The sequence below is a fragment of the Tachyglossus aculeatus genome, chromosome 16 (genome assembly GCF_015852505.1).
Source record: "Tachyglossus aculeatus isolate mTacAcu1 chromosome 16, mTacAcu1.pri, whole genome shotgun sequence".
Classification (NCBI taxonomy): Eukaryota; Metazoa; Chordata; class Mammalia; order Monotremata; family Tachyglossidae; genus Tachyglossus; species Tachyglossus aculeatus.
In genome coordinates this window covers 1,364,750-1,391,688 of record NC_052081.1, presented here as the reverse complement: position 1 = coordinate 1,391,688, position 26,939 = coordinate 1,364,750, and the positions used below count along the sequence as shown (strand labels likewise).

Here is a 26,939-nt window from a genome sequence, read left to right as displayed (position 1 = left end):
AGTACAGGAGCAGCGTGGCTTAGTGGCAGGAGGCCGGGCGTGAGTATCAGGTCGTGGGTTCTAATCCCGACTCCACCACTTATCAGCTGCGTGACTTTGGGAAAGTCGCTTAACTTCTCTGTGCCTCAGTTCCCTCACCTGTAAAATGGGGAGGGAGACTGTGAGCCCCACGTGGGACAGCCAGATTACCTTGTATCTACCCGAGTGCTTAGAACAGTGCTTGGCACACAGTAAGCCCTTAACCAATACCATTATTATCATTATTACAGTGCCTGACACACAGTAAGCACTTAGTAAATGCTATAATTATTATTATTTCTAGCTCTATTGGGCTCTCCCAATCACTCAGGCGAGTTCCCTGCACCTTCTAGGAGCCCGGTAAAAAATATTGATCGACTGAAAGGGAATACCCCTTCTCCCCGCATTTAGTCACTCCCTCGCCCGGAGGCAGGGGGCTGGACCGGATGACCTCCCAAGGTCTCTTCCAGCGGTAGAGATTTTTCTCAAGAGTTAGTTAGCTTTTCCCAGAGAAGCTTGGCTCCAAAGAGCCAAATGAAAATCTGATGTGAGTGAGTCACACCACTGGGCCAGGGGAGACTAATGAGCAAATGAACAAAACAACGAAATCGCGGCCCCCTCCCTGCTCCAGCTGCCAGTGACCAGGGGTGGGGTTCCCTCTCCCTCCAATCTGGGGAGTTGGGGAGTCCCCAGGACGCTTAGTACGGTGCCTGGCGCATAGTAAGCGCTAACAAATGCCATAAAAAACACAAAACAAACTAGCCTATCACCGCCGATCATAATTCATTCGTTCAATCCTATTTATTGAGCGCTTACTTTGTGCAGAGCACTGGACTAAGCGCTTGGAAAGTACAATTCGGCAACAGAGTGTGACTCTGGGCTCTCAGCATCGCCTCTCTGGGCCTCAGTGTCCCCCATCTGAATCAATCAGAGAAGCAGGGTGGCTCAGTGGAAAGAGCCACGGGCTTTGGAGTCAGAGGTCATGGGTTCGAATCCCGGCTCCACCCCAAGTCTGCCGTGTGACCTTGGGCAAGTCACTTAACTTCTCTGAGCCTCAGTTACCTCATCTGTAAAAATGGGGATTAAGACTGTGAGCCCCACGTGGGACAACTTGATCCCATTGTATCCCCCCCAGCGCTTAGAACAGTGCTTTGCACATAGTAAGCGCTTAACAAATGCCATTATTATTATTATTATTATTATTATCAACCAATCAAGCGATCCACCAATGGCATTTATTGAGGATGTTCAGTGTGCAGAGCACCGTACTAAGTGCTTGGGAGAGAATCGATAAGCAGGGACTGTGTTCAACCCGATTAACTTGTATTTACCCCAGAGTTTAGTACAGCATTTAACAAATACCACAAAAAAAATTCAATAGAGCTGGTAGGCCTGATTTCCTGAGAATGAGGATAAGATTCCTGCTCTTCTTCCTGCTTAGATTGGGAGCCGTGGGGCAGGGATTGGGTCTGACTGTCTTGTCTCTTATCCTGGTGCTAATGAGCTAATTAACTCAAAGTAGGTGCTTAGTACAGTGTCGCTTGCGTAAATTGGACTGATGGGTTGATAAGTGCTTACTACCACTACTAATCATAGATAATCATTTCAGTGTTAAGTGCTTATTAAGTGCAAGGAGCGGAGCAAAGAGGAGGTAATCCGCACAAGGCCGGCAGTTTTAACACAAAGGAAGAACAATAAGAATGAATTACCAGAAAACCCAATTATACACTCAGCAGGCCAAGATAACAATGTTAAAGAACTTGGGCCTGGGAGTCAGAAGACCTGGGTTCTAATCCTGGCTCTGCCCCTTGTCTGTTGTGTGACCTTGGACGAGTCACTTCACTTCACTTAGGAGAAGCAGCGTGGATTTAGGAGAAGAGCACGGGCTTTGGAGTCAGAGGTCATGGGTTCGAATTCCGGCTCCGCCACATGTCTGTTGTGTGACCTTGGGCAAGTCACTTAACTTCTCTGAGCCTCAGTTCCCTCATCTGTAAAATGGGGATTAAGACTGTGAGCCCCACGTGGGACAACTTGATCACCTTGTATCCCCCCAGCGCTTAGAACAGTGCTCTGCACATAGTAAGCGCTTAACAAATATCATCATTATTATTATTATTATTATTATTATTCTCTGTGCCTCAGTTACCCCATCTGTAAAAAGGAAATTAGGACTGTGAGCCCAATATGGGACAGGGACTGTGTCCACCCTGATTAGCTTGTATCTACACCAGAGCTTAATGTGCTGCCTGGTACATAGTAAGCGCTTAACAAATACCATAAAAAAAGACAAGAACTGAAGGCAGTGGAAAGAGCACGGGCTTTGGAGTCAGAGGTCATGGGTTCGAATCCCGGCTCCGCCAATTGTCAGCTGTGTGACTTTGGGTGAGTCACTTAACTTCTCTGTGCCTCAGTTCCCTCATCTGTAAAATGGGGATTAAGACTGTGAGCCCAACTTGGGACAACCTGATCACCTTGTAACCTCCCCAGTGCTTAGAACAGTGCTTTGTACATAGTAAGCACTTAATAAATGCCATCATTATTATTATTATTCTCAAGGGCAGGGGTTGTATCTTTTGGCAGAGAAGCATTGTGGCTCAGTGGAAAGAGCACGGGCTTTGGAGTCAGAGGTCATGGGTTCAAATCCTGGCTCTGCCACTTAGCTGTGTGACTTTACTTGTTTTGTTTTGTTGTTTGTCTCCCCCTTCTAGACTGTGAGCCCTTTGTTGGGTAGGGACCGTCTCTATATGTTGTCAACTTGTACTTCCCAAGTGCTTAATACAGTGCTCTGCACACAGTAAGTGCTCAATAAATACGATTAAATGAATGAATGAATGAAAGTCACTTCACTTCTCTGTGCCTCAGTTCCCTCATCTGTAAAACGGGGATGAAGACTTTGAGCCCCCTGTGGGACAACCTGATACCTGGTAACCTCCCCAGCGCTTAGAACAGTGCTTTGCACGTAGTAAACGCTTAACAAATGCCATCATTATTATTATTATATTAGTGCTACTGCATGCCCTCGACCTCTCAGCACAATAGTCTACACATAGCAGGCACCCAATTGATACTACTGATTGAGTGAAAACGCAAACCGGCTCCAGTTCCTCCCTAACAGTTTTGAACACCCCTCAATCAAACGATCAACTGTGTTTATGGAGCGTTTACTGTGTGCGGAGCACTGTACTAAGAGCTCGAAAGTGAAAAGTGCAATAGAGCTTTTCCCCCCTCGTCCCCCTCTCCATCCCCCCATCTTACCTCCTTCCCTTCCCCACAGCACCTGTATATATGTATATATGTTTGTACATATTTATTACTCTATTTTACTTGTACATATCTATTCTATTTACTTTATTTTGTTAGTATGTTTGGTTTTGTTCTCTGTCTCCCCCTTTTAGACTGTGAGCCCACTGTTGGGTAGGGACTGTCTCTAGATGTTGCCAACTTGGACTTCCCAAGCGCTTAGTACAGTGCTCTGCACACAGTAAGCGCTCAATAAATACGATTGATGATGAATAGAGCTGACTACTCCAGTGGTTGCCCATCCATCTGGACATCCAACAGAAACTCCTCACCATCGGTTTTAAGGCACTCAATCACCTTGCCCCCTCGTACCTCACTTTCCTGCTCTCCTACTACAAACCCAGCCCACATACTACGCTCCTCTAATGCCGTCGAACTCCCCATACCTCAATCTTGTGTCTCTCACCGCCCACGTCCTGCCTCTGGCCTGGAACGCCCTCCCTCTTCATTTCCGACAGACCATCACTCTCCCCACCTTCAAAACCTTACCAAAAATCACATCTCTGCCAAGAGGCCTTCCCGGACTAAACCCTCATTTCCTCTTCTCCCACTTCCTCCTACGTCGCCCTCACACTTGGACGTATCTGTAATTTATTTATTTCTATTAATGTCTGTCTCTACTGTAAGCTCATGGTTGGCAGAAAGTGTCTATTGTTATATTGCACTCTCTCAAGTGCTTAGTACAGAGCTCTGCACAGAGTAAGTGCTCAATAAATATGATGGAATGAATTTGTATTCTTTATTCACCTCCCCCTCAGCCCCAAAACATTTATGCCCACTGTTGGGTAAGGACTGTCTCTATATGTTGCCAACTTGTACTTCCCAAGCGCTTAGTACAGTGCTCTGCACACAGTAAGCGCTCAATAAATACGATTGATGATTACGCACATATCTATAATTTAGTTCTTTATATCAATTTCCATCATACCCTCTAGACTGTAAGTTCCTTGTGGGCGAGGAACGTCTACCAACTAACTCTGTTATATTATAATAATAATAATGGCATTTGTTAAGCACTTACTATGTGCAAAGCACTGTTCTAAGCGCTGGGGGAGATACAAGGTGATCAGGTTGTCCCACATGGGGCTCACAGTCTTAATCCCCATTTTACAGATGAGGTAACTGAGGCTCAGAGAAGTTAAGTGACTTACTCAAGGTCACACAGCAGACATGTGGCAGAGCCGGGATTCAAACCCATGACCTCTGACTCCAAAGCCCGTGCTCTTTCCACTGAGCCACGCTGCTTCTCTATATACAATATTCTATATAGATTATAGAATTATTCTCTATATATTATATTCTCCCAAGTGCTTAGTACAATGCTCTACACACAGTAAACACTCAATAAATATGATGAATTGAAAGATCTCTGGATTTTTACCTTTTGGGGGTCAGCCTGGGAAGGTGGAGCCCTGGGAGGGGGTGGAGGGGAGAGAATGATGGGTTCCGGGCATAGGTGACCGACCTGGTGTGGGTGGAGGGGCTAGGAAGCCCCTTGTCTGTAAAATGGGGATTAAGACTTTGAGCCCCAAGAGAAGCAGCGTGGCTCAGTGGAAAGAGCACAGGCTTTGGAGTCAGAGGTCATAGGTTCAAATCCCGGCTCCGCCACTTAGCTGTGTGACTTTGGGCAAGTCACTTCACTTCTCTGTGCCTCAGTTACCTCATCTTAAAAATGGGGATGAAGACTGTGAGCCCCCTGTGGGACAACCTGATCACCTTGTAACCTCCCCAGGGCTTAGAACAGTGCTGTGCACATAATAAGTGCTTAATAAATACCATCATTATTATTATTATTAGGAAGGGACTCACCCGATCTGGGAACACTGCTCCCTAGACAGACTCTGAGCACTGTAGGGGTTTCTCCCCTCCCCTCTTCCACTCTAGAAACCATCAATCAGGGGGACCGGCCTTCAAAAACCACACGCGCACAAGAAATAAACACAAAAGGACTGGGCTGCCAACAGGCCCCATGAGAAATCTGAAAAAGATGTTTTCTTTCCACGAGGCTCGGGAGCCGGCCTGGCTGGCCCGGCTCTCCTTCCGTGGCCACCACGGCCCCGCCTCCCCACGTCCCCACTGACGGACCGTCCACTCGCATCCGGAGTTTCCTCCCAGACCTGGGGGCGGTTGGGTGAGTCCGGATATGGGGTGAGGTGGACGGCGGGAAGGGGGGGTTGCCTTGGCTCTGCTGAGCCTCTCCTCCGCTTCCCTCCTCTTCTTCCCAGTTCCCTTCTTGCTTCTCCAGACCACTCCGGGTTCTAGTCCCGGCTCTGCCACATGTCTGCTGTGTGGCCTTAGGCAAGTCACTTCACTTCTCTGGACCTCAGTTACCTCGTCTGTAAAATGGGGATTAAGACTTTGAGCCCCAGGAGGGACAGGGACTATGTCCAACCCGATTTGCTTGTATCCACCCCAGTGCTTAATACAGTGCTTGGCACATTGTAAGTGCTTAACAAATACCATAATTATTATCATTACTATTATTATTATGCTTCTTGTGGAGCTCCTTCCCCATGCTGGATTCGTTTCTCTGTGGGGAGATGGGACAGAACAACAGGTCTCTCTGGGTGGGGGGAATGGGCCCAAATGCCATGTCTCTCTGAGGGGAAAGCCCAGAACGCGGCATCTCTTAAGCGCTTAGTACAGTGCTCTGCACACAGTAAGAGCTCAATAAATACGATTGATTGATCTCTGGCAGAGGCTAGGGACAGAACAGCCCACCCCTCAGTGGCAGGGCCACAGAAGCCACCAATAATAATGATGGCATTTGTTAAGCGCTTACTGTGTGCCAAACACTGTTCTAAGCACTGAAGTCGATACAAGGTAATCAGGTTGTCCCACGTGGGGCTCACAATCTTAATCCCCATTTTACAGATGAGGCAACTGAGGCACAGAGAAGTTAAGTGACTTGCCCAAAGTCACACAGCTGATAAGTGGCAGATCTGGGATTAGAACCCACGACCTCTGACTCCCAAGACTGTGTTCTTTCCACTAAGCCACTCTACAAGAGGCCCTAACCAGGCTTTACCACCCGAGTTCTGGAGCCCTCCTGGGCCAGCCCACCACCCCGGCCAGTGGTCAGGAATGTCCAACTCCGTGCTTAGGCCTCACTGCCACAGCATGACCCAGGGGGAGACAAGAGAATCCTCGCTGGTGGACGGGAATCATCGAGACAGTGGCTGCTGTGGCCACCCATGACGCCCTGCCACTGGGGCTTTTAGATATCACCCAAACACGAGAATGTAAACAACACCGACTTGTACTTCCCAAGCACTTAGTACAGTGTTCTACACACAGTAAGCGCTCAATAAATACGATTGAATGAATGAATGAACACCATTGGTAACATCCAGGCCAGGACTCTGTTCCCGGCAGGGTCTCCTGGATGCCTGCCCTCATGGTGAGGAATGGATCTTCCCCTCACACCCCCTGGCTCTCCCTCTAGTGACCCACCAACAAACATCCAACACCCCAGGCTCTTCCGTCTCCATCTGTGACTCTCCCTCAGTGACCAAGCATGAACCATCCAACACCCCCGAAGTTCCCCTCTCCCTCCCTGACACTCCCTCGGTGACCCAGAACAAATCATTTGACAACCTGATTCTCTCCTCTCTGTCCCTGACTCTCCCCGAGCAGAGATCATCCTACACCCTCGACTCTCCCCCTCAGTGACCCAGTAAAACCATCCAACACCCCTGATTCTCTCCTCTCTGACCCTGACTCTCCCTCATAATCCTGCAGGGACCACCCAACACCCCTGATTTTCACCTCTCCTGAGCTAGATCCTCCATCTCTCCTACCCTCTTTCCCCCATACTGGATCACCTGGCCCTTCTACCTTCTCATGACCAACCCACCCACCAGCATGGGGGCAGCCTGAAGGGACCAAGGGGCTAAGGAAGCCAGAATAACCCCAGTCTGGCTCACTCTGGTCTTAAAAGGACATGAGAGAGTGTGTCAATGGGCATGGCTGAAAGAAGGTTCTTCCCCTTTAAGGACCGAAAGGGTGCTTACACCCTGTCTGGGGCTCAGACAAGTCTGCAAGAGCCACTTTAAGGGAAGCAAACCAGCCAGAGAGACAGGGGGCCACTAGAGAAGCAGCGTGGCTCAGTGGAAAGAGCGCGGGTTTTGGAGTCGGAGGTCATGGGTTCAAATCCCGGCTCCGCCAATAGTCAGCTGTGTGACTTTGGGCAAGTCACTTAACTTCTCTGTGCCTCAGTCCCCTCATCTGTAAAATGGGGATTAAGACTGTGAGCCCCCCGTGGGACAACCGGATCACTTTGTAACCTCCCCAGCCCTTAGAACAGTGTTTTGCACATAGTAAGCGCTTAATAAATGCCATCGTCATTATTAGAGGGCAAGGGTCCAGAGGCCCAGGGTGGACAGTAGCTGGATCAGAAGAACTCAAGCTGAGGACCCAAAGAAGGAGCATTCTGGTGGCTGGAGAGGAGGACCGGGGCTCCTGGGACCTGTATTAATTGACCAGAGGGGACTGGGCCTGGCTAGACTGACCACCAATGGTTCACACGGGGCAGGCCAGGAGAAACAGGGCAAAGCGAGGTATTACCACCCTGAGATGTCCCACTCTCTCCCTCTCCCTCTGGGCCCCCACCGTGAACCCACCATCGCTGTGGCAACAGATCCCCCCACAACCCAAAGGCCAGTCCAGGTTCCAAAAAGCACAGTAACCAGACAATAGCTCCCTCACAAATGGATGACCGCCGCCTCACAACCGGACCACGACAGGACCACAACCACCACCTCATAACCGGATGAACAGCGCCGTCTCGCAAATGGCCCACAACCCCCCCTCACAAACAGGACCACCACTGACACCTCCCATCCAGACTACAACCAACACTTTCCTCACAGCCGGACCACAGCCACTGCCTCCTTCACAACCGGCCAAGAACCACCATCTCATAACAGGACCATCGCTACCGCCTCACAACTGGACTACATCTGCTGCATCCCTCACACCAGACCACAAGCACCACCTTCCTCGCAACTGTTCCACAACCACCACCCTAATGGCAGGATCACTACCGCCGCCTCATAACCGGACAGCAACTGCCGCCTCACAACCAGAAGATGACCGCCACCTCACAACCAGACCACAGCCAGATAACTGGACAACTGCTAGGGTGAGGGTGGGGGAGAGAGGCCGGAGGCCGCATCCGAACTTACGTCAGGAAACCCAGCATCCTCCGGGAGCGCACACGCCTCTGGGCCCCGGGCGGCGTTTCCTCCTCGTCTTGTGCCCACGGGCCGGCGGCCTCCCCGGGGCCACGGTCAGCACGCCAGGGCAGGGCAGGAACTCCGGGGGCCTTACAATTCCCGCTGCAGAAGGAAAGAAATCTAAGCACTGGCTCCTAGCTTCTCCCACGGCCTTTCCGGAGGCCACAAGCCACCTGCCGTCATCGGGCCCCAGAAATGTTGCCAATGTCCATTACACTGGCCTGGTCCCCAGCTAAAGCATTCAGTACAGTACTCCTTACAAAGCAGATGCCCAGCTCAGCCCTCGCCCAGTACAGTAACCAACACAGAGCAGTCCTCTGGCATTGACTATATCTGTATATATTGTATATATCTGTTATTTATTTATCTATTTACTTATTTATATTAATGTCTGTCTCCTCTAGACTGTGAGCTCATTGTGGGCAGGATTGTGACCGTTTGTTGTTATACTGTACTCTCCCAAGTGCAGTGCTTTGCACTGTATATATCCTGTATATACGTTTGTACATATTTATTACTCTATTTATCTTACTTGTACATATCTATTCTATTTATTTTATTTGTTAGTATGTTTGGTTTTGTTCTCTTGTCTCCCCCTTTTAGACTGTGAGCCCACTGTTGGGTAGGGACTGTCTCTATATGTTGCCAACTTGTACTTGTACTTGTACTGGTACTTCCCAAGCGCTTAGTACAGTGCTCTGCGCACAGTAAGCGCTCAATAAATACAATTGATTGATTGATTTGCACATTAGTAAGTGCTCAATAAATATGACTGAATGAATTGAATGAATATGTCCACCTACCCCAGTGTCCACTACACTGCCCCGGCCCCCAGCAAAGCGCTTCTCCCCATACGGTACAGTCCCCTGATCTGCAGTAGTCAGCACATGCCCATCCAGCAGCCAGTAGTAATAATATAATAATAATAATAATGATAATAATGGCATTTATTAAGTGCTTACTATGTGCCATGCACTGTTCTAAGTGTTGGGAAGTTTACGAGGTGATCAGGTTGTCCCACATGGGGCTCACAGTCTTAATCCCCATTTCACAGATGAGGTAACTGAGGCACAGAGAAGTGAAGTGACTTGTCCAAAATCACACAGCTGACAAGTGGCAGAGCCGGGATTTGAACCGATGACCTCAGACTCCAGTGCCCGGGCTCTTTCCACTGAGCCACGCTGCTTCCCCAGTAAGTGCTCACTAACTGCTTTAGATATGACAGTGGTGGAAATGGATGGTGGGTTGCGGAGATTACTGCCACTTTGGTACCACTTAACCTTGGAACTTCCCTCCCTCCCGCTGACCGCAGTGGCAGGGGCGAGGGCCAGAGTCGGCCCAGGGCCGGAGGGAGAAATGTTTTCTGCTGAGAAGCAGAGTTGCCCACTGGAAAGAGCCTGAGAGTCAGGGGTCCTGGACCCTAATCCCGGCCCTGCCACTTTCCTACTGAGAGTCCTTGGTCAAGTTACTTCACTGGGCCTCAGTTTCTTCACCTGTAAAATAAGAATTCCACTAGCTGATCTCTCTCCCTCGCTCTTAAACTGATATCCCGCTTTGGGGACAGGGGCTTTATCTCGTATCTACCGCAGTGGTTAAAGCCCCCGCCCAACCGTCCTCACCAGAAGCCGCTGGAAAACCACCATCCGGGAAGAGTACTTGTGCTTAGTACAGTGCTCTGCACACAGTGAGCGCTCAATAAATACAATTGAATCATCATCATCATCAATCGTATTTATTGAGTGCTTACTGTGCGCAGAGCACTGTACTAAGCGCTTGGGAAGTCCAAGTTGGCAACATATTGAGACAGTCCCTACCCAACAGTGGGCTCACAGTCTAAAAGGGGGAGACAGAGAACAAAACCAAACATACTAACAAAATAAAATAAATAGAATAGATATGTACAAGTAAAATAAATAAATAGAGTAATAAATATGTACAAACATATATACATATATACAGGTGCAGTGGGGAAGGGAAGGAGGTAAGATTGGGGGGAATATCTGTAACTTATTTCTATTAATGTCTGTCTCTCCCTCTAGACTGTAAGCTCACTGCTGGGAGGGAATGTGTCTGTTCTATTGTTAGACCGTTTTCTCCCAAGCGCTTAGCACAGTGCTCTGCCCACAGTAAGCGCTCAATAAATACGAATGACTGATAGGGACATCAGCAAGACGGCAGGCTCCTTCTCAGGGTTCACCTTCCTCCTCCCCAGAGCAGGATGACGTCTGTTCTCTGCCTCAGCACCCAGCGGGCTGCCAGCAGGTAGGTGGGTTAATAATAACAATAATAACTATTATTATTATTATTATGGTACTTGTTAAGCATTTACTACATGTCAAGAACTGTTCTAAGCACTGGAGTAGTACAAGTTAATCAGGTTGGAGCCAGTCCCTGTCCCACACTGGGCTCACACTCTTAATCCTCATTTATTACTTGCCCAACGTCACACAGCAGATATGTGCCAGAGCCAGGATTAGAACCCATGACTTTCTGGCTCCCGGACCCGTGTTCTACCCATTATAATAATAATAATAATGGCATTTATTAAGCGCTTACTATGTGCAAAGCACCGTTCTAAGGGCTGGGGAGGTTACAAGGTGATCAGGTTGCCCCACAGGGGGTTCACAGTCTTAATCCCCATTTTAAATAATAATAATAATAATAATTAATAATAATAATGGCATTTATTAAGCGCTTACTATGTACAAAGCACTGTTCTAAGTGCTGTGGAGGTTACAAGGTGATCAGGTTGCTCCACAGGGGGCTCACAGTCTTAATCCCCATTTTAAAGATGAGGGAACTGAGGCCCAGAGAAGTGAAGTGACTTGCCCAAAGTCACCCAGCTGACAATTGGCGGAGTCGGGATTCGAACCCATGACCTCTGACTCCAAAGCCCGGGCTCTTCCCACTGAGCCACACTGCTTCTCTAAGCAGCCTTATGCCGTGCCTGCCTGTGAGCCACACCAGGAGCTGGACCCTGAAGGCTGGGAGCTCCTTACACTGGGCATTCATTCATTCAATTGTATTTATTAAATGCCTACAGTGTGCAGGGCACTGTACTAAGCGCTTAGGAAAGTACAATACAACAGTAAAGAGTGACAATCCCTGCCCACAACAAACTCACAGTCTAGAGGGCATGCTCCCAGGGCTCAGGAGCTGGGCCTCCTCCACCGGACTCCCACCCAAGCACCACAGCCCACCTCCATCCCCTCCCCAGTCAGAGATCATTGCTCACCCTACCCCCAGCCCCTGTCCTTGTCTTCCCCTCATGGTGGTTTCCCCCGCTTCCTCATGCCCCTTCGGGCCTGAGAAGACCCCCCGGGCAGTGGTCCTCAAAAATTTCCAGTGGCTACCAATCAACCTACGCATCGGAAAGAAACTCCTCACCCTTGGCTTCCAGGCTGTCCATCCCCTCGCCCCCTCCTACCTCACCTCCCTTCTGTCCTTTTCCAGCCCAGCCCGAACCCTCCGCTCCTCTGCCGCTAATCTCCTCACCGTTAGGCCTTGTTCTCGCCTGTCCCACCTTCGACCACCGGCCCACGTCCTCCCCCTGGCCTGGAATGCCCTCCCTCCGCACATCCTCCAAGCTCGCTCTCTTCCTCCCTTCAAGGCCCTACTGAGAGCTCACTGCCTCCAGGAGGCCTTCCCACACTGAGCCCCCTCCTTCCTCTCTCCCTCCTCCCCCTCCCCATCCCCTCTGCCTTACCTCCTTCCCCTCCCCACAATCAATCAATCAATCAATCAATCGTATTTATTGAGCGCTTACTATGTGCAGAGCACTGTACTAAGCGCTTGGGAAGTACAAATTGGCATCACATAGAGACAGTCCCTACCCAACAGTGGGCTCACAGTCTAAAAGGGGGAGACAGAGAACTGAACCAAACATACCAACAAAATAAAATAAGTAGGATAGAAATGTACAAGTAAAATAAATAAATAAATAAATAAATAAATAAATAGAGTAATAAATATGTACAACCATATATACATATATACAGGTGCTGTGGGGAAGGGAAGGAGGTAAGACGGGGGGATGGAGAGGGGGACGAGGGAGAGAGGAAAGAAGGGGCTCAGTCTGGGAAGGCCTCCTGGAGGAGGTGAGCTCTCAGCAGGGCCTTGAAGGGAGGAAGAGAGCTAGCTATATAGCTACATATGCTATATATGGCTATATAGCTATATAGCCACAGCACCTATATAGATGTATATATGTTTGTACGCGTTTATTACTCTATTTTATTTGTACATATTTATTCTATTTATTTTATTTTGTTAATATGTTTTGTTTTGTTGTCTGTCTCCCCCTTCTAGACTGTGAGCCCGCTGTTGGGTAGGGACCGTCTCTATATGTTGCCAACTTGTACTTCCCAAGTGCTTAGTACAGTGCTCTGCACACAGTAAGCGCTCAGTAAATACGATTGAATGAATGAATGAATGAATAGGTCTTCCCAGATGGTGGTTTTTCCCAACTCCCTCGAGCCCCCGACGGGCCTGCCGCCCCCCTCCCCCCCTCCTGCAGCTTGGAATGGGTCTTCTTGGCCAGAAGGCTTCAACGACGGTCTGCAGGGGAGTGACCCCACTCCCACCCCTAGAGAGAGGGAGGTCCCTGCAAGATTGCCATTCCACCTAGCCAAGTCCAACCCGCAGTGTGGCCTAGTGGCTACAGCCCATGCCTGGGAGTCAGAAGGACCTGGGTTCTCATCCCAGCTCTGCCGCTTGTTTGCTGTGTGACCTTGGGCAAGTTATTTCACTTCTCTGGGCCTCAGTGATCTCATCTGTAAAATGGGGGTTAAGACCGTGAGCCCCATGTGGGACAGGAATTGCATCCATCCTGATTAGCTTGTATCTACTGCATCCCCCCTGCCCTGCCTCCTTCCCCTCCCCACAGCACCTGTATATATGTTTGCACAGATTTATGACTCTATTTTACTTGTACATATTTACTATTCTATTTATTTTGTTAATGATGTGCATTTAGCTTTAATTCTAATTGTTCTGACGACTTGACACCTGTCTTCATGCTTTGTTTTGGTGTCTGTCTCCCCCTTCTAGACTGTGAGCCCATTGTTGGGTAGGGACCGTCTCTATACGTTGCCAACTTGTACTTCCCAAGTGGTTAGTACAGTGCTCTGCACACAGTAAGCGCTCAATAAATGTTTGAATGAATGAATGAACAATGCTTGACATGTAGTAAGCACTTAACAAAATACCATCATTATTATTATCATAGGAGAGCTGATGGCACTGTATTTAGTGAACCTGCACCCAAAGGTGGAGGGAGGGGAAGTGGGGGAGGGAGGGAGGGTGTCACTCTGTGCCCACAGAGACCCAGTGGGCATCTTTTCTGGCCCACTGCCATTCTTGTGACACCAAAAGTTGAAAGGGGAAAGGTCTACCCTATCACTAGCTGGGCAGGCACTGGAATTAGGTTGGCAACAGTGGGGATGGTTTGCAATGAGCCATCCAAACTCTCTCAATCAATCAATCGCATTTATTGAGTGCTTACTGTGTGCAGAGTACTGTACTAAGCGCTTGGGAAGTACAAGTTGGCAACATATAGAGACAGTCCCTACCCAACGGTGGGCTCTGAGCCAGCAGTATTTATTGAGAGCTTACTCCTCACTCTGGCCGGACCCCTTGGGAGGGTACTATGGAGGTAGTAGACCCAATTCCTGCCCTCAAAGAACATATGATCTACTATATGCACAACACTGTATTAAACACTTGGGAGAGTACCACAGAGTTGACAGACATGCTGCCTGCCATCAAGTTGCTCACAGTCTACTGCGTGCAGAGCACTGTACTGTGCTCTTGGGAGAGGACGATAGAGGTGGTAGACAAGATTCCGGCACTCAAAGATCTTAAAATCTAGCGCAGGGGGGCCTGATGGTATAATAAATTATAGGTAGTGGAAACAGTAAAATTTAAAGATCTGTACAGAAGTGTTTTGGGGCGGTGGGGGCTGCGGCGGATGAGTCCCTGAGAGTTTAGCAGCCCACACTGCTACCAGGATAGGTGCTGACCTGTGGTTGTAGGAGTGGGGATGGTCTGCAGTGTGCCATCCCCATTCTATAATAATACTTGTTAAGCATTTACTCTGTGCCAAACATTGTGCGAAGTTTTGGATAGATACATGATAATCAGGTGTCACACGGGGATCACATTCTATGTAGGAGGTAGAAAAGATACGGAAACACGATTTTACAGAAAAGGTAACTGAGGCCCAGAGAAGTGAAGTGACTTGCCCAAGAGCACACAGTAGACCAGGGGTGGGGCCTGGATTAGAACTCAGAGCCTCTGACTCCCAGCCCCGGGCTCTTTCCACTAGGTCCAGCTGCTTGTCCACGGTCTCGCTGGGTCCCTGCTGTGTCCAGCAGCCCACAGAGAGGATGGAGTCACCAGGCCCTTGCCCACGACGGTATTCGGATCGCCTCACTCAGGGTGGGAAGACTCTTTCCCTCTTTCTTGAGAGGGTAGGGGAACAGCGACGAACGAGAAATGAAAAAAGAAAACAAAGAACAACCACCCCGCCAGCCGTTCTCCACACAACTGGACAGAACGGAGCCAGAAAACAGCACCGGCGCTGAACTATCTAGAACCCAGCTCTCCCCGCTGCTGGTCTATCTAGAACCGGTGTAGACTCCGGCTCAACTGGCCTCACTCGGTGCTGGGTTGTCTAGAAGTCCAGCTCTCCCCACCCAGGGCTGGGCTATCTAGCACGTGTCTAGAATCCGGCTCTCCTAGCCCATTGTTTTTAACCAATATACAACTTTTTTTAATATTAGCATTATTATTGGAATTACGGAAGACGCTCTAGGGAGCACAGCCAATGAGGCTCAGGAGAGAGATGGAAAGTTTGATGGGTGGGGAGAGTCCATGAAACCCTGCTCGTCCCCTGGCTTTTGGCATCCGGGCTTTGGAGTCAGAGGTCATGGGTTCAAATCCTGGCTCTGCCAATTGCCAGCTGTGTGACTTTGGGCAAGTCACTTAACTTCTCTGTGCCTCACCTGTAAAATGGGGATTAAGACTGTGAGGCCCCCGTGGGACAACCTGATCACCTTGTAACCTCCCCAGCGCTTAGAACAGTGCTGTGCACATGGTAAGCGTTTAATAAATGCTACCATTATTATCATTATTATTATCTGTTCAGTGTTTTGACTGCCTGTCTGTCTTCCCCCAACAAGTGTGTCCACCTGGAGGGCAGGGGATGTGTGCCTTGTGTCTTTCTTACTTTTGGACTCTGGGCACACGGTAGAGTGACTAGCACTGGATAGGGGCGTGAGAGATGACACTAATTGGTTGAAGGACAGGTTGGGATTAGGCCATCCTGCCATGGAGGCTAGGATTTGATCAGAACTCCCACATATTCCCTCTTTTTTTTTTTTTAAAAAAAAGGCATTTCTTAAGGACTTACTGTGTGCCAGGCACTGTACTAAGCAGATACAAGTTAATCAGGTTGGACATAGTCCATGTCCTACATGGGATCCTGGAGTGTCTCTTCTTCCCATCTCCCCCAGTGATCAGTGAGGGTGGGCACTCCCTCACCTAGTCCCTCTCTAAAACCAGAAAAGTTTTGGGGGTCGAGGCACGGAAAAGAGATCTTTGGGCCTGGGTCCCCTGGCGTGGGAGACTGGGTGGATCGGAGTTACCTTTCTAGCTGGGAATGTCCCCACCCTGCCCCAGTATCATGGCCTTGGTTTTTTTTTGTGGTTTTTTATGGTATTTGATAAGTGCTTACTAAGTGTCAGGCACTGAACTAAGCCCTGGGGTAGATACAAAGTAATCAGGTTGGACACAGTCCAGGTCCTACATGGGCTCACAGTCAGTCTCCATTTTCCAGATGAGGTAACTGAGTCCCAGAGAAGTGAAGTGACTTGCCAAGGTCATATTGCAGGCAAGTGGAGAGCCAGGATTAAAACCAAGGTCCTTCTGACCCCTAGGCCCATGCTCTATCCATTAGGCCATGCTGTTGCACCTTGGGGGTTTTCCCCTTTCCTGGGGGAACTTGTGCCTAAGGCTGCCTCTGGCCAGATTGTCTCCCAACAGTGGATCCCTGGGTCCAGCAGCCCGGCAGCTCCGTTTCCTGTCAGAACCATAGACGGGAGGGTGGACCAGCGGTCCGGGGCTCTACAGGCGGGTAATAAAATAATAATAATTATTATGGTATTTGTTAAGCACCTACTTTGTGCCAGGCACTGTTCTAAGTGCTGGGGTGAATACAAACAAATTGAGTTGGACACAGTCCCTGTCCCACATGGGACTCACCACCTCAATCCCCATTTTACAGACGAGGTGGCTGAGGCGCAGAGAAGTGCTGTGACTTGCCCAAGGTCACCCAGCGGATCAGTGGGAGAGCCAGGATTAGAATCCACGACCTCCTGACTCCGAGGCCTGTGCTGTTGCCACCACACCATGCTGCTTAGTGGGCATGGGTGGAGTTTAAAGAACTGGGATGAGGGGGCAGAGCCAAATTCCATCCCATGAGGGAGGATTCGGAAATCAACAGGGTTTCAACGTGCCCTCTGCCCACTCTGCCAGGTGTCCCCACTCTGCCATCCTCAGCTCCACCCCGTCGTCAGGTCTGGGTCCTGCCAGTCTGGATCGGGCCTGGGCCGAACCTCAGCCTCTGAGGGCACCCGCCGCTTAGAAACATCATTTAATGATACCACGGACAGACACCCACCCAAGGTACTGAGCCAGCTGAGGAGGGCACGCCACCCAAAGGGGCAGTTGATCAGTTGGCACTGAGCCCATCTCTTCAGCCGATGCCCAGCTCCCGCCGCCACCCTCCTGGGGAAGTTGTGCCCGTCCCCAACTCCCCACCCATGGCAGCCAATCGCCTTGTCAGCTCCGGGCCAGGCCCTGCAAATCTGATGCCAACGGTAGGGACGTCCAATGAAGAACAATACCCAATTTCAGTGGGGGTCCATTGAGCGTCCAGTAGAATATAACCCAGGCCCACTGTGGGCTCCGTCAGAAATCCAGTAGAGGGTAACACCCAGTGCCGGTGGGGCCCCAACTGGAAAGGGGGTCAGTAAGGAAGACCAACATCCTTGGTGGGATAATAATGCTGATGGCATTTATTAGGTGCTCACAATGGGCTGAAGGCTAAAGTAGATTCAAGAGATCAGATCACAAATATGTGCTACAGACTCGGGGGCAGGGGTTGGGGGCTCACCCCATCAAACCACCCTTAGCAGCAGAGAACTTTAGTCCTGTCCTCAGCACACGTGCACGCTTGCAAATTCGTGAAGCGTTCCATATTTTTCGGTGATTTTACTTCTTTGTAATGATGTCTGTCTCTCCTCTTCTAGACTGTGAGCAGGGAATGTCACTGTTTATTGTGGCATTGTACTTTCACAAGCACTTAGAACAGTGCTCTGTATAATACAATATAAACAGTGCTCTAGAATATCTATATAATAATAATGATGGCATTTATTAAGTGCTTACTATGTGCAAAGCACTGTTCTAAGCACAGTGCGAAGGTACAAGGTGATCAGGTTGTCCCATGGGGGACTCACAGTCTGAATCCCCATTTTGCAGATGAGGTAACTGAGGCCCAGAGAAGTTAAATGACTTGCCCAAAGTCACACAGCTGACAATTGGCGGAGCCGGGATTTGAACCCAAGACCTCTGACTCCAAAGTCTTTCCACTGAACCATGCTTCTTCTCTATAAATAGTGTATCTATCTATAATTCTATTTATTTATATTAGTGCTATCGATGCCTGTCTACTTGTTTTGTTTTGTTGTCTGTCTTCCCCGTTCTAGGCTGTGAGCCCGTTGTTGGGTGGGGATTGTCTCTATTTGTTGCCGACTTGTACTTTCCAAGCGCTTAGTCCAGTGATCTGCACTCAGTAAGCGCTCAATAAATACGATTGAATTGAATGAACGAATGAACAGTAAGGGCTCAATAAATACGATTAAATGAATGAATACTGAGAGATCTAACAGGACATTCAGTTCTCTGTTCAACGGTTTCGCCCAGGAGTTCGTCTTGCCTCACTTATCCTTGTTCTCTCTCCAGATTTCTCTGTCTTCAAATCATTTTTGTCTGCCTGTCCCCCCGTCCCCGCATCCCAACCCTACTCCCCGTTAGATTGTGATCTCTCTGAAGGCAGGGAACAAAGGAGTGAATCCCGGGGAATGAAGTTGGGAGACAAGTGAAGAGAGACAGAGGGACACTGGGGGTGGGGAGTCTCCTAAGGTATTTTTTAAGCGCTTACTATGTGTCAAAAGCTGTTCTAAGCACTGGGGTAGCTACAAGTTAATTAGGCCGGACACCGTGCCTGTCCCACATGCGGCTCACAGTCTAAGTAGGAGGGAGAAAAGTGGTGAATATTCATTAGGTGCTTAATAAATTTGACAGTCCCACAGGAGCATAGCCCCTAGACCTGTATATATGTTTGTAAGTATTTATTACTCTATTTATTTGTACATATTTATTCTATTTATTTTATTTTGTTAATATGCTTTGTTTTGTTCTCTGTCTCCCGCTTCTAGACTGTGAGCCCACTGTTGGGTAGGGACCCTCTCTATATGTTGCCAACTTGGACTTCTCAAGCGCTTAGTACAGTGCTCTGCACACAGTAAGCGCTCAATAAATACGATTGAATGAATGACCAGGAGAAGAGCCTAGAACAGTGCTCCAGCGCTTAGAACAGAGCTTTGCACATAGTAAGCGCTTAATAAATGCCACTATTATTATTAAGAGAAACAAAACAGCACACAGGCATTCAGAGCCCCCAGCCCTGTCTCAACTCAACCAATGGAATTCACTGGAGGCTCAACTCTGTGCAGAGAACTGTACTGAGCGCTTGGGAAAGTACAGTATGAGAAGCAGCGTGGTCTAATGGCTACAACATGGGCCTCGGAGTCAAAAGGACCTAATCCCAGCTCTGCCCCCTGTCTGCTGTGTGACCTTGGCCAAGTCATTTTACTTCTCTGGGCCTCAATTACCTCATCTGTAAAATGGGGACTAAGAGCGTGAGCCCACCGTGGGACAGGGACCGTGTCCAAGCTGATCAACATGAGAAGCAGCATGGCTCAGTGGAAAATGCATGGGCTTGGGAGCCGGAGGTCATGGGTTCTAATTCCGGCTCTGCCACTTATCAGCTGTGTGACTTTGGGCAAGTCACTTCACTTCTCTGTGCCTCAATTTCCTCATCTGTAAAGTGGGGATTAAGACTGTGAGCCCCACGTGGGACAACCCGATTACCTTGCATCCCCCCCAGCGCTTAGACCAGTGCTTGGCACATAGTAAGCGCTTAACAAATACCTCTCTAGACTGTGAGCTCACTGTTGGGTAGGGACCGTCTCTATACGTTGCCAACTTGTACGTCCCAAGCGCTTAGTCCAGTGCTCTGCATTCATTCATTCATTCATTCAATCGTATTTATTGAGCGCTTACTGTGTGCAGAGCACCGGACGAAGTGCTTGGGAAGTACAGTAAGCGCTCAATAAATACGATTGAACGAATGAATCAATTTATATCTACCCCAGTGCTTAGAACAGTGCTTGGCACATATTAATTATGATTATGATTATTACAATAGAGTGGGTAAATACGATTCCCGCCCTGGAGGAGTTTAACCTGTAGCAGACCGACATCATTGTGGAATCTCACTGCCCTTCTCTTCCAGTTTCTCTTGGACCCTCGAGCCAGGTGGTGATAAAGCCCGTAGAGTCCCTGACCCTCTGCCCTTCAACAACAATCAACAGCACCTTGAATCCGCACGATCCTTCCACCTTCCCAAAGCCCCTTCACATCAACCATCTCACGGCACCCTCATGACGTCCCAGTGAGGCATGTCTTATTCTCTCCATTTGGCAGAAGAGGAAATTATTATTATTATTAATAGTAATAATAATAATAATAATGACTTGTCCAAGGTCACACAGCAGACGAGTGGCGAAGCCGGGATTAGAACCCACATCCTCTGACTCTCAACCCGTGCTTTTTCATTCGTTCATTCAATCGTATTTATTGAGAGCTTACTGTGTGCAGAGCACTGTACTAAGCGCTTGGGAAGTACAAGTTGGCAACATCATCATCATCATCAATCGAATTTATTGAGCACTTACTGTGTGCAGAGCACTGTACTGAGCGCTTGGGAAGTACAAGTTGGCAACACTTTGGCCACCAGGCCATGCTGCTTCTCAATTAAGAACCGGAGAGTTCAAGCAACTCATCTAAGGTTGCCCAGCGGGCCGGGGAGCAGAACAGGGATTAGAACCCGGGTCTCTCGACTCCCTGCCCTGAGCTCTTTCCGCGCTGCCTCAGGAGCTGCTCCAGAAACAAGTGAAGCTGCCCTCGCGAGGGAGCTCGGAAGGGCCGGGTCCGACCGCAAGCCTCTACAGTCCCGCGCTCAAAACCCACCTGTACTTGCTGTGTGACCTCGGGAAAGTCACTTAACCTCTCTGATCCCTGTCGGAAAGGCAGGGAGAGACGTGGACGGTCTCGGGAAGGAGAGCCCTAGATTCCAGGGAGTCATCTTTCAACTCCCACCCAAGGGGTCAATGCATTTCCCACCCGAGGCCCAAAGTGACCTTGGGGGGCACGGGGCCCGCTGTCCCAGAAGATGCTCTGTCGGCCCCGGAGGGTGATGCTGGGGCAGAGACGCAGGTCTCCCACTCCAGGGGGGTGGCACCTTCCATCCAGCTTTCGGGGGGAAAAGGGAGGGCTTGCTGAAACCCCCCGACGGGCTGGTCTGTGTGTTGCGGGGCGGGTCGGAGGTCCGTGGTTGGGGACGGGGGGAGACGACGACTCAGTCAATCGTAACAACAATAATAATAATAATTATGGTAGTTGTTAAGCGCTTACTATGCGCCAAGCACTGTTCTAAGCGCCAGGGCAGATACAAGGTGATCGGGTTGTCTCACGTGGGGCTCACAGTCCTAATCCCTACTTTCCAGATGAGGTAACTGAAGCACAGAGAAGTTACGTGGCTTGCCCAGGGTGTCACAGCAGACAAGTGGCGGAGCCGGGATTAGAACCCACGTCCGTGCTCTTTCCACTTCGCCCCACTGCTTCTCTGCTTCGTACTTAGTGAGCGCTTACTGTGCGCAGAGCACTGTACTAAGTGCTCGGGAGAGGACGACGTAAGCGATACATTCCCTGCCCACAACGAGCTTACAGTCTAGAAGGGGGTGATTGACGGGCCTTCTGGCGATCCGGCCCTTTGGGCAGGGAGATGGAAGGGGTGAGTGTGCCCGGCGGAGCCCCCTCGCCCCCGACCAACGCCATGGGCGACCATCGGAGGAGGAGGAAGGCTGACCCACAGCAGGAGAAGAGTGGGACTGTCTCTATGTGTTTCCAATTTGTACTTCCCAAGCGCTTAGTACAGTGCTCTGCACATAGTAAGAGCTCAATAAATACGATTGATTGATTGATTGATTGATTGACTGGGGGGATGGTGGGGGGCGGACATGGGGACCGACTGGCAAAATGGGTTTTTGTGTGTCTGTCTGTCTGTCTGTCTCTCCCCACCCACCCCGCTTAGGCCCAGAATCTCCCTCCAAATGGCCGAGCAGGGCCTGGGGTCCTCTGGGGACATCCAGCTGGCTCCCCCGGGGCTGCTCGCTGCAAACTAGGCTGGACCCAGGCCGCCTCGGCTCCCCGAAGGGGGGAGGAGGAGGAAGAGGAGGAAGAGGAGGAGGAAGAGGAGGAGGAGAAGGAAGAGGAGGAAGAGGAGGAGGAGGGGACGATGGCAACAAAGGGAAGAAGGCCTCGCATCCCCCAACCCCGAAAAGGCGGGGGCGGGCGGGCGCACCACACAGTCCATGTACACGACGCCTCCCCGACTCACGTAGGCGGCCGGGGCCATCCCAACTGGTCCAGAGCCCGACCCCCAGCACTCCACCTCCCCGCACCTCCACATCCCCAACCCCTTCCCACCAGGCCAGCCGGGCCTTCGCCTGTCCCGGACACGGGCCTTCGGCCTCCCGCCTCCTTCAGGGAGGTGGCCGGGCCGCCCCCCCCCACCCCCAGGGAGGTGGGTTGGGGGGCACGTTGGGGTGGGGGGGTGAGAGCACTCACGGCAGGCGGGGTGGAGCCCCCTCCGTGGCCAGGGGTCCGGGCGGCGGCCCCCCTGTCCGCCTTCCGCTTCCCGGGATGGAGGCGGCCGGAGCGGCGCAGACGTCTGCAGGCTGATGCAAGATGCGTCCGAGAGGAACGGAGCATTCTGAGGATGCCTGGGTCCCCTCCCTCCCTCCTCCCTGGCCCACCCCCTCCACTCCCCTCCCTTCCCTTCCCTTCCTTCCAACATTTGCTTTCAATTAAAAGGGGGGGGGAAGGGGGCCGAACAGGCCCAGGGCCGAGGCTTCAATCAGGGCGGGCTGCGGGCCGGAGGCGGTCCCTGCCGGCCCTGGGGACCCTGACCCGACCCCCGCTTTACAGCCAAACCCGTTCGGAGGGAGGAAAGAAAGAAAAAAAACCCCGTGGAAAAGCAGGCTTCGGCCTTCAAGGCGCCCTAGGCCCTGCCAGGACCGGCTCTCCCGCGCCCCAGCCCTGCCACCCCCATCCCCGTGTCGGAGTTCGGCCTCGGCCCAGCCCGGAGTTTGGGGGAGCCCCTGGAGGAGGAGGCCCAGCCTGGGGGAACTCCGGATTTTTGGGTCCCCCCCCTCATCTCCCCCGCTTGGGCCAGGGGCCAGAGATCACGCGGGGAAAGGGTGTGGGCACCAGGAAAGTCGGGGCTTGGCTCGCCCAAGTCAGGATCGCCACCCCAGGCTCTCCGGCCCCGGAGAGGAGGGGGCTGCTGGGGGGCCACCCCCCAGCAGGGAAGCCCCCAGACTCAGTCAGGGCCGCCTAAGACTGGCTGGACTCAGCGAGGAGGCTCCGGGGCCTTCCAAACCCGGCCCCACTGGGAGGCCCAAGGCCTCCAGCCGCCTCCCTTCGCTCTGCTGATTTGTCCAAGTGCCTAGTACAGTGCTCTGCACACAGTAAGTGCTCAATAAATACGATTGAATGAATGAATGAATGCCAGAACCCAGGGTCCGGCCAGCGGTGGCCCATCCGGCAGTGGCTCTTACCCGCGGACACAACTCGCCTCACGTACCCCCCGGCCCTTTAGAGAAGCAACGTGGCTTCGTGGAAGGAGCTTGGGCTAATTCCACGGTTCTAATTCCAGCTCCACCACTCGTCTGCTGTGTGACCTTGGGCAAGCCACTTCACTTCTCTGGGCCTCAGTTCCCTCATCTGTAAAATGGGGATTCAAACTGTGAGCCCCATGTGGGGCAACCTGATTTCTCTGTACCTGCCCCCGCCCCCTAGACTGTAGGCCCCTTGTGGGCAGGGATTGTCTCTCTTTATTGCTGTATTGTACTTTCCAAGCACTTTGTACGGTGCTCTGCACACAATAAGCACTCAATAAATACAACTGAATGAATGAATTCCCCAGTGCTTAGAACAGTGCTTGGCACATGGTAAGCGCTTAACTAATACCATCATTATTATTATTACCACGGAGGGAGATTGATTACCCTTGGGGTTCCTCCCAAGCCATCACCGGGCTAGCTCTGGCTCCCAGGGGTCATGACCCCAGCTAAACAGCACCCCTCCCCTTTCCCAATATACTTCTGCCGCAAGACCCCCTCTGACGTCCCCGCTAGCGGACACCCCTTCGTACCGTGGCCCATATTCCATCCTCTGGAAGGGTGCTGTTAGCCCAGCCCTTCCACTCAGATGGGCTGCCCCTCCAGGGTGGGGGATAAGGGGTGGGGGTCTGTGCTGGGCATCTGTTTGGCTAGGGCCACACCAGTCCCCAGCCAGGAGGGCGTGGGACCACTCTCTGGACATCACCCGCAGTGATGCCAGGGGGTCGCATCGCACTCCAGAGGGTGCCAGGCATCCTCGGGCGGCCCCGGGGTGCAATCGAGGCTTCCGACCTTCCCCAGAATTTGTGTCCCAGATGTGTGGCCATCCCACTCCCTTGACCTGCTCCCCCAACTCCACCTCGGGCCCCCGGAAGACGAGGTCCAGGGGCTTCGGTGAGCAGCAGAGACTGGAGAAACACAGAAAAGAAGCCGTGAAGCAAAAACCTCGGGCAGCGGGGCACAGCCATAGGGGGCCCGTCCCCAGGCAGGGAGACGGGGGAGAGCGGGACCCCGAGAGGGAGAAATGAAAAGGGCAGGGGACACTGTGGCCACCACATGAAACAAGGGGGCATTGGGCACACCAGTGCCCATGAGGATAATAATAATAATAATAATGACATTTACTAAGCGCTTACTATGTGCAAAGTACTGTTCTAAGCGCTGGGGAGGTTACAAGGTGATCAGGTTGTCCCACAGGGGGCTCACAGTCTTAATCCCCATTTTACAGATGAGGGAACTGAGGCCCAGAGAAGTGAAGTGACTTGTCCAAAGTCCCACAGCTGACAATTGGCAGAGCCGGGATTTGAACCCATGACCTCTGACTCCCGAGCCCGGGCTCTTTCCACTGAGCCATGCTGCTTCTCAACACCTTCAGCCTGCACACATATGAACTCACTCACCTGTAGCTCTACCTCCAAGTGTCCACGTGGACGCAAAAATGCTGAAACTCGACCAGTTCTGTGCTCCAGCCCCGGGGATTCCGCGTGAACCACCCGCTGGTCACCCTGTGGCCCGTCCGGTGGGCAAAGAGAAGCAGCGTGACCTGGTGGTCAGCAGGACCTGGGTTCTAATCCCTGCTCCACCACTTACCTGCTATGTGACCCTGGGCGAGTCACTTCATTTCTCTGGGCCTCGGTTACCTCATCTGGAAAATGGGGGTTAAGGCTGTGAGCCCTTTGTGGGACAGAGATTGGGTCAAACTGATTAGGGTGTATCTACCCCAGCGCTTACAACAGTGCTTGGCACATAGTAAGCACTTAATAAATACCATTAAATTACAAAAAAAAAACCTCCTCCCAGGGTCTGCCACCAGGAGGCGCAACGGACGGTAGCTTTTGTCTCACTGCCATTTCTCACCCAGGGGATGATAATATAATAATAATAAAATAATAATAATAATAATAATAAAATTTATTAAATACTATGTGCAAAGCACTGTTCTAAGCGCTGGGGAAGCTACAAGGTGATCAGGTTGCCCCACAGGGGGTTCACAGTCTTAATCCCCATTTTACAGATGAGGCCACTGAGGCCCAGAGAAGTGAAGTGACTTGCCCAAAGTCACACAGCTGACAACCTGCCAGTCTCACCTCCACAACAACGCCAAGATCCGCCCTTTCCTCTCCATCCAAACCGCTACCCTGCTGGTTCAATCTCTCATCCTGTCCCGACTGGATTACTGCATCAGCCTCCTCTCCGATCTCCGATGCTCCTGTCTCTCCCCACTTCAATCTATACTTCATGCTGCTACCCGGATCATCTTTGTGCAGAAACGCTCCGGGCATGTTACTCCCCTCCTCAAAACTCTCCAGTGGCTACCAATCAACCTACGCATCAGGCAAAAACTCCTCACTCTCGGCTTCAAGGCTGTCCATCACCTCACCCCCTCCTACCTCACCTCCCTTCTTTCCTTCTCCAACCCAGCCCGCACCCTCCGCTCCCCTCCTCACTGTGCCTCGTTCTCACCCATCCCACAGTCGACCCTCGGCCCACATCCTCCCCCTGGCCCAGAATGCTCTCCCTCCGCACACCCGCCAAGCTAGCTCTCTTCATCCCTTCAAAGCCCTACTGAGAGCTCACCCCCTCCAGGAGGCCTTCCCACACTGAGCCCCTCCTTCCTCTCCCCCTCATCTCCCCCGCCCTACCTCCTTCTCCTCCCCACAGCACCTGTATATGTTTGTACGTAGTTATTATTCTATTTTACTTGCACATATTTACTATTCTGTTTATTTTGTTAATATGTTTTGTTTTGTTGTCTGTCTCCCCTTCTAGACTGTGAACCTGCTGTTGGGTAGGGGCCATCTCTATGTGTTGCCAACTTGTACTTCCCAAGCGCTTAGTACAGTGCTTTGCACACAGTAAGCGCTCAATAAATATGACTGAATGAATTACTCTATTTTACCTGCACATATTTACTATTCTGTTTATTTTATTTTGTTAATTTGTTTTGTTTTGTTGTCTGTCTCCTCCTTCTAGACTGTGAGCCTGCTGTTGGGTAGGGGCCATCTCTATGTGTTGCCAACTTGTACTTCCCAAGCGCTTAGTACAGTGCTCTGCACACAGTAAGCGCTCAATAAATACGATTGAATGAATGAATGAATGAACTGGTGGCATGGGGATTTGAACCCATGACCTCTGACTCCAAAGCCCGGGCTCTTTCCACTGAGCCACCCCAGGGGATGTTTGTCACAGGGGCAGGGGGGCAGGTTAGCCCTTGCCCAGGGCAAGCAGCTAAGTTTCCCACAGACCCCCACGGGTCTGACTCGAGCCACCACTGTGCCGAGCTGGTGCCAGG

The 26,939-nt window shown here is 51.0% G+C and overlaps 1 protein-coding gene across 2 annotated transcripts in view; it reads right to left on the bottom strand.

Moving 5' to 3' along the window:
- The window catches only part of DDR2 (discoidin domain receptor tyrosine kinase 2), a 52,063-nt gene extending 29,394 nt beyond the window's left edge, over positions 1-22,669 (bottom strand). Inside the window, exons 1-2 of one of the 2 annotated variants that reach the window (XM_038757988.1) lie at positions 22,593-22,669; positions 8,505-8,657 (exon numbers count right to left, since the gene is read on the bottom strand). The gene's annotated coding sequence lies outside the window, so the exon portion shown is untranslated. The remainder of the gene's footprint in view (positions 1-8,504; positions 8,658-22,592) is intronic. The other variant, XM_038757989.1, reaches the window with a different exon arrangement.
- Between the last annotated feature and the right edge of the window lie 4,270 nt (positions 22,670-26,939).